The sequence below is a fragment of the Podarcis melisellensis genome (assembly GCF_964234715.1).
Source record: "Podarcis melisellensis genome assembly, chromosome: 1".
NCBI classification, from domain to species: Eukaryota; Metazoa; Chordata; class Lepidosauria; order Squamata; family Lacertidae; genus Podarcis; species Podarcis melisellensis.
The window spans coordinates 127735711-127743925 of NC_138528.1; the positions used below are offsets into that span (position 1 = coordinate 127735711).

The 8215-nt window shown below is 45.1% G+C and overlaps 1 protein-coding gene across 3 annotated transcripts in view; it reads right to left on the reverse strand.

The window, feature by feature from the left end:
* Positions 1-5745, reverse strand: part of LOC309362568 (chemerin-like receptor 2) — a 37750-nt gene extending 32005 nt beyond the window's left edge. For 2 of the 3 annotated variants that reach the window (XM_081898203.1, XM_081898205.1), the window contains exon 1: positions 5609-5745. The gene's annotated coding sequence lies outside the window, so the exon portion shown is untranslated. Of the gene's footprint in view, positions 1-3513; positions 3621-5608 lie in introns of all 3 variants that reach the window. The other variant, XM_081898206.1, reaches the window with a different exon arrangement.
* Positions 5746-8215: the final 2470 nt, after the last annotated feature.

Here is an 8215-nt window from a genome sequence, read left to right on the forward strand (position 1 = left end):
AGACAGAGGGCCTTCTCGGTAGTGGCGCCCGCCCTGTGGAACGCCCTCCCATCAGATGTCAAAGAGATAAAGAATTACCTGACATTCAGAAAACATCTTAAGGCAGCCCTGTTCAGGGAAGTTTTTAATATGTAATGCTGTACTGTTTTTAACACTGATTGGGAGCCGCCCAGAGTGGCTGGGGAAACTCAGCCAGATGGGCGGGATATAAATAATAAATTATTATTATTATTATTATTATGAAGCCGCAGGACGAAGCAATCTTGGTAACACTAAGCAGGTCTGGTCAGATCTGAGGAACCCTGTCCACAAACACCTTGAGTTTCATGGAAGAATGGCAGGTTGCTCATCGATACGTACCGTATTTTTCGCTCTATAAGACGCACCTTTTCCCTTCTAAAAGGTAAGGGGAAATGTGTGTGCATTTTATGGAGCGAATGCAGGCTGGGTGGCTATCCCAGAAGCCAGAACAGCAAGAGGGATCGCTGCGCAGCGCTCCCTCTTGCTATTCTAACTTCTGGCTTAGCCCCTCTGTCCCTTCCCCCACCTCCCAGAAAAGCCCCCAAGATCCGCGCTCCCTTTAAAGAGCCACGTGGAGCGTGTTTGCTGCTCTTGGGGGCTTTTCCCCAAGGAGAGAGAGAAGGGCAGCCCATCAGTGCTCCACGCGGCTTGTGAAAGGGAGCGCTGAGCAGAATGTAAAAAAATGAAAGGTTTCCGGGAAATGATTTACAATGAGTTGAAAAAAATGTTGAAATATACTTTTGTTAAGAAACCAGAAACTTTTCTGTTAGGAATACTAAGAAATGATATAAAAAAGAAGGATGAGAAGTTGTTTTTATATGCAGTAACAGCGGCAAGAATTCTGGTGGCACAAAAATGGAAACAGGAAGAAATCCCGACAAAAGAAGAATGGAGAATGACGTTGATGGAGTATGCGGAATTAGATAAATTGACGGGGAGAATTCGGAACCGGCGAGACCAAAGATTTACCGAGGACTGGAATAAATTTACAGAGTATATTAAAAATATATGAGAAGAACAATTAACGTTTGTAGGTTTTCAAGAAGCTCTGTGATAATAATGGAAAGAAATAGTGATTTATAATGATTGTTAAGATTAATATGGTTTTAAAAAAACAAAACAATATAGATGGAAGAAATGTGAATAATTGTGATAATATGGAAAATTTCCAGATAGACTGAGGGAAGTCTGAAAGCAGAAAGATTAGAATTGGATGTAAATTTTGGATGGAATGTTTTTCCTTTATTGTTATATTTGAAAAATTTTATAAATAAAAAATAAAAAATAAAAATAATAAAAAGAAAGGGAGCACTGAGCAGAGCCTGGGATGCATCCCAGGCTCTGCTCAGTGCTCCCTTTAAATAATATTTTTTTTCTTGCATTCCCCCTCTCAAAACTGGGTGCGTCTTATGGTGCGAAAAATATGGTAAATAAAACTGCACATTTGCTAGAAGATTATCGCCTGCAGGAATCCTCTGAGGCAAAGCAGAAGCTGTCCAGTTCTGCCTTGCCTCCTCACACAAAATGCCAGGGCAGCAAGCACAATGCAAAGATCTGCAGGAGTCCCAAGACAAAATGCTGCAACATGGAGGGCTTCTCGTTCTGGATTCCAGCCACTCCTTTTCCATTACCCCATTTTCTCCCCTTCAGTCAACAGTTGATTGGGATTCCCTGGCCACTGAGCATGCTCAGTCCTTTGCTGTTTTGCCCCCACCCCCCACCGCAAAAAAGAGAGATTTTTGCAGATTTCCAAGTCTCCCCAAGCCTACCTGATACTTCCCTCTCCTTCATGGGTGGTGCCATTTTGCTTATAGGTGGAGCAAAACTCACAGCCTGAACATTGGAAACAAAGGAGATTATAGCACCCAGTAGTCAAAGCTCTTATCTGGCATTTCGCTCCATGAAAGCATCCCGCAGAACTAGCCGAGATCAGTATTTTCCCCATGCTCAGGTCTACTTCCGGTGTAGCTTGAGAGTCTGCATGTTCTTACAACAGAATGGCTCAGCAAACAGCATCCACCCTAAAGAACAACAACAGTAATCCTACCTGATCTCTCCATGAGCCATTTGTAGCACAAAAATGTGGTTTATGCACACTCTGGAACCATTCATACTCGTCCTCAGCATGCTGCTTTCAGTCTAGGTCTTGCTGTCCACAAGGACCTGTGTGGTTACTTGATACACCTCCTATCTGCACTGTTTCGCCCCTGCACACGCCCCAGATAACATGAAGGAAAAAGTCGTGGTTGTGATTTGCGAGCTTGGTGTGCGCCTACCTACAAGGTTATTGGCAGGTGTGGCTACACCCCATCCGTTGCTGGGACCGCCTGTAAGCATTTTCCAATGGACAGACTGCAGAGTAATGCAGAATCCATCTGCAACGAACTTTTACGATCAGAATGAAGTCAGATTCTCAAGTCAGTAAGTGCTTTTCTGGGGCAAGAATGATGCAAGAGAAGAAGAAGAGTTTGGATTTGATACCCCACTTTATCACTACCCGAAGGAGTCTCAAAGTGGCCAACAATCTCCTTTCCCTTCCTCCCCCACAACAAACACTCTGTGAGGTGAGTGGGGCTGAGAGACTTCAGAGAAGCGTGACTGGCCCAAGGTCACCCAGCAGCTGCATGTGGAGGAGCGGGGAATCAAACCCGGTTCCCCAGATTACGAGTCTACCGCTCTTAACCACTACACCACTGTGTAGAATAAAATAATCACACAGTTTCCATTGATTCCAGAATAAAATGTCATGTGTACATGCTATACCTTTAAAGTTTACCTCTCGCAAAGTACAGTGCCCATAATCATTTGAGGGAAGGAATGAGCTGTGAATACAGTGGTACCTCTGGTTACGTACTTAATTCTTTCTGGAGGTCTGTTCTTAACCTGAAACTGTTCTTAACCTGAAGCACCACTTTAGCTAATGGGGCCTCCCGCTGCCACGCTGCGATTTCTGTTCTCATCCTGAAGCAAAGTTCTTAACCCGAAGTACTTCTTCTGGGTTAGCGGAGTTTGTAACCTGAAGCGTATGTAACCCGAGGTACCACCGTAATGCTCAAAAGTATAGTGTGTACACATCCTTCGACCTTTAGACTTAAGGGTTTTGCAATGGCTTCTGTGACCCTCCGGTGCAAAAAAAGGGGGTCTTGGATGCCAAAAATACATTGTATTCCTGAACCACATTGAAGAGGTCTTTTAAAAAATACGAAAGTACAATAGCAAGTAAATAGCAGGTGGCAAGGAAATGAAAAAGTATATTTCCATGCAAATGATAGACCCAGGACAGCTGGGTAGTGAGGTCCATTGAAAAGCAAATTACTTTGGAGGCGTCAGTTGTTAGGTTATTTTCCTCACAATATCCTGAAGTAAAATGAGAGAGAGAACACAGATGGGGAAACAGTCTACCAAGGAAAAGCAGTGCCCTTTTTTAGCTATATGACCTTGTAACTTCAAATAATGCACCTTCAATTCATAGGAACAGAGGAACAGACCTACCTTGAGATACCAAGAGATTGAATGAGAGATATTCTGCATACGAAACAGATGCTCTACCGCTGCGCTTAAGCCCTGCCTCTCCGTTTGCAACTGGCATAACTCCTGAGCTGCCAGTTTTGAACTAAACAGCAAAGGCAATGAAAAAGTGACGAATTAATCCGAGGAATAATACATTCAAAATCCTAACCCAAGTTATATTTTACCAAACAGAACTCTGCTATCATCATTATCCTTATACAATAAGTACACAAAATATTTTACAGTACAATATACGCACACAAAAACCAAGTCCATGCCTTGGAAGAACTTAAATCTGCTAAAAGTGGAGGAAACAACAAAGAGGAGGGAGAAGGAATGGTGCAAGCGCAGTGACATACTTAAGCTGCAATCCTAGCTCCATTTAGGTAAAGGGACCCCTGACCCTTAGGTCCAGTCGTGGTTGACTCTGGGGTTGCGGCGCTCATCTCGCTTTATTGGCCGAGAGAGCCAGTGTACAGCTTCTGGGTCATGTGCCCAGCATGACTAAGCCACTTCTGGCGAACCAGAGCAGTACATGGAAATGCTGTTTACCTTCCCGCCAGAGCGGTACCTATTTATCTACTTGCACTTTGACGTGCTTTTGAACTGCTAGGTTGGCAGGAGCAGGGACCGAGGAATGGGAGCTCACCCCGTAGCAGGGATTCGAACCACCGTCCTTCTGATCGGCAAGCCCTAGGCTAAGTGGTTTAGACCACAGCGCCACCCATGTCCAGCTCCATTTACCTTGGGCTTATTTACAGGTTGACATACAGAATAGCAGTAGGAGGCTACATTTCAGTTGGGAGTGACTAAAGCATGGATCGGCAAACTAAGGCCAAGGGGCCGGATCAGGCCCAATTGCCTTCAGAATCCGACACGCGGACTGTCCATGGATCGGCGTGGGGATTCTGTTCATTCGGGCTGTGCCATTTCCCCCCCGACCCTATTCCATTTCCCCACACACACCACAGCGGCGTCTCCTCCCTCCCTCCTCCTGGCTTCTCCCTGCCCTGCCTAGAGGAGGAAGGGGGCTGGGCTGAGCTGGCTGAGCGCCATTTTAAGCAGCCCCTCTCCAGAGCCAGCCCTTTTGCACCGCTCACCTTCCCTTCACCACCACCGCTGCCCTGGTGCTCCTGTGGACCCGAGAGCAGAGCGGATGACCCAAGAGAAGTGGCAGCGGCGGTGGCGGCCCCTGGGAAGGTAAGCACAGTTGCTGGGGCTGGGGGGTGGGAAGGAGGACTATTTGCCCCCCTCACCTCTTCTTCCAGCTCCCCTCCTCCTGGTGCCGCTTCTCTTGCCCGACACAAAATCTGAGGGACAGTGGACCGGCGGCCCGTGGCTAAAAAAAATTGCGGACCCCTGGACTAAAGCATAGCTCTTATCCAAGTTTACTCAGGGTTTAATGAGATTTCATCCCAAGTAATTATTTAGAGGATTGTAGCCTTACTAACAGCAGTCACAAAATTAAAAGATGCCTGCTTCTTGAGGGGATAACAATGACAAACCTAGACAGCATCTTAAAAATCAGAGACATCACCTTGCCATATAGTAAGAGCTATGGTTTTCCCAGTAGTGATGTATGGAAGTGAGAGCTGGACCATAAAGAAGGCTGATCGCCGAAGAATTGATGCTTTTGAATTATGGTGCTGGAGGAGACTCTTGAGAGTCCCATGGACTGCAAGAAGATCAAACGCATCCATTCTGAAGGAAATCAGCCCTGAGTGCTCACTGGAAGGACAGATCCTGAAGCTGAGGCTCCAATACTTTGGCCACCTCATGAGAAGAGAAGACTCCCTGGAAAAGACCCTGATGTTGGGAAAGATGGAGGGCACAAGGAGAAGGGAACGACAGAGGACGAGGTGGTTGGACAGTGTTCTCGAAGCTACCAACAAAAGTTTGACCAAACTGCGGGAGGCAGTGGAAGACAGGAGTGCCTGGCGTGCTCTGGTCCATGGGGTCATGAAGAGGCGGACAAGACTAAATGACTAAACAACAACAATAAGAACAACAAAGCCTTATTAACACACTTTTGTTTGAGAGTCTGTTCCATCGAACAAGGAACCAAGCCAACACTTACCTGGGAGAACAGGTGACTTCTTGGTGTCTGTAGTTGAAAATTAATCTGACCTGCTGCTCTGACAACTCAGCATCGATCCAAAAGCTGTAAAATAAACACAGTGCTAATGCACTTGCAGCTAAGAAATGATTAATTTCCTCTTTCTATCCTCAGCAGGAAAACTGGTGCTAGTACATTCTGAGTTTTAAAAGAAATGTATTTGCATTAGCAGCTGAAGTACCCATTAAATAGTTGATTCATGGATAAACGAGGTGACACCATCCTTAGCTCTGACTAATGGCAAGTAATCTAAAACAGCTGACAAAGGCAATTTGGGTCAGTAAGCTGTGCGTCCACTCCCAAAGTCTGATCCCACTAATGCAATTCAATCTTTTCAAGCCTGATAAACTGACTAATCTATGACCAACTCTGAAGAAGATCCAAGTAAATAGATTGTCACTTTTGATCAACATACAAGCGTAAGTGAACTTTTTAGTTAATGTTAGGTTGAGATTTTGAAAGCCCTTAGGATACTGGCCTATGGATCTTGCCTTAAAATTAACCAGGTTGTTGACAGCCTAATCGGTTGCTGGGGGAAATAGTAAATCTGGATCTGTATCTGTAGTTAATAAAAGAATTGGCTGGCTCCCTAGCATGGGGTAAACACACTCTCCAGCAAGAGAGAACCCCTAGCAGAGTTCAAAGACACAAAATCATGCAGCACAGTGAAGTGTGAGGAATATAGGCTTTTAGACCCTTTAACTACCCCATTCTAGTCCGCTTACAGTGCTTCCCATCTCACAACGAGCATACCACACCATTAGTAAGTTTAAACGCTTTACTTACAAATGCCAAAGGTCAAATTCATGTGTGATTCCATGCAGCAGCCAGAAGAACACAGGTAGAAAGCTTGGGATACAAAATATAGTGGAAAAGCACACAGCCTGAGCTTGTAGCAAGCTAATTGAGGCACTTCCTACCTCAGTGAGTTCACATAGTTGAAAGAGAATGAACAAAGGAGGAAACTTAATTTTCTTCATTGCAGGAGAGGGGCATGACCTAGCTGAGCCTAGGAATACAATTCTGTGGTCATGACCTCTTCATGCATTAATTAGCCCTAAGCTCACTAGTCATGTTTGAATACAACATGACACGCCAGTGAGCCCTAGTAAAAAGCACAGCTCACAGCAACATCTGGAGGGCAAATGGCTCCCCACGCCTGTCCCAGAGAAACGGAGGCTTTAGCAGGCATCTGACTTGAATTTCAATTGCTTTTATGTATGTATGTGCTGATGTTCTTTTATATTGTTATTAATGGCTTAGATTAGAATGTAAATGGCTTTGTGATGCCTCGTGGGAAGTAATTCATGTAATAATAATGATGATAATTGCACTCTAGCAACTGTAGGGAAGAAGGTTGTTAAACCCACTTGCACTACCAGGATTCAGCCAGTGGGACTCGCCTTTAAAGAGAACATTTAAGCCAGGTATTAGCAAACCTTTTCAGTGGGGGCCGGTCCACTGTCCCTCAGACCTTGTGGGGGGCCGGACTAGATTTTGGGGGGAAATGAACGAATTCCTATGCCCCACAAATAACCCAGAAATGCATTTTAAATAAAAGCACACATTCTACTCATGTAAAAACACGCTAATTCCAAGACCGTCCATGGGCCGGATCTGGCCCCTGGGCCTTAGTTTGCCTACCCATGATTTAAGCAGTACTGTATGCCACCTGCGTCTTCAGTTTACACCCCACATTGTAAGCAGCGTACACAGTTCAGAAGCTTAGAGTTTTGCTACAGAATAAAGTGGGGCCTGCTGCAACAAATTGTTGCAGGGTGGACTGCTCCTGTTCTGGATTCTCCTTTCCCTTCCTTCCCAGTTTTCTGCTTCCCCTGTTCAGCAGTCAGTGGGCCACTGAAAATGCTCTGTCCTCATTGTGCTTTTTCGGAGGGAAGGGTTGGGGCTCCTCAGGGACTTTGGTTCCCCAAAGATATAGTATATTTTGTACTTCTGCAAACCTCAGGGTTCTCCTGAGCCTGCTGCTACCTCCCTCTTCTGTGTAGGATGCTGCTCTCGTTACATAAAGATCCACACAGATAATTGATGAGTGTGCCATTGCTATATGTAATGACTGCCAATGTCCCTTTCATTAGTATCCGCAGGAGGCTTGTTGCAGTTCTGTCCCTTCCACACTCCTGTGTAGTGTTTGAGTGGGCAATGTACAGTTGGAGACAAAGAATGGGCTCGACTTAGCTGGCATGGCACGGCTTTCAACAAAGGAGCATCTCAATCACGGCAGCTTTCTCTTCTAAGCAACAAGTAGCACAATCCGTTTCAAAAGGTCCCCCCAACCTTCACTCCCAGGCCCAAATTTCGGTTCCTTTGTGTCACAAACCCTGAAGTACATGGCTTGTCTTACCAATATAGTAAAATCTGTACCCGGGGCAGCTGGGCGGCACTTTAAACTGCTTCACATAACAGTGTGCTCCTCCATAAAAAAAAAAAAAATTAAAAATGCAGTTGCACCTAGAAAGCAGTTTTCTTTCTTTCTTTCTTTCTTTCTTTCTTTCTTTCTTTCTTTCTTTCTTTCTTTCTGTCTGTCTTTCTGTCTTTCTGTCTTTCTGT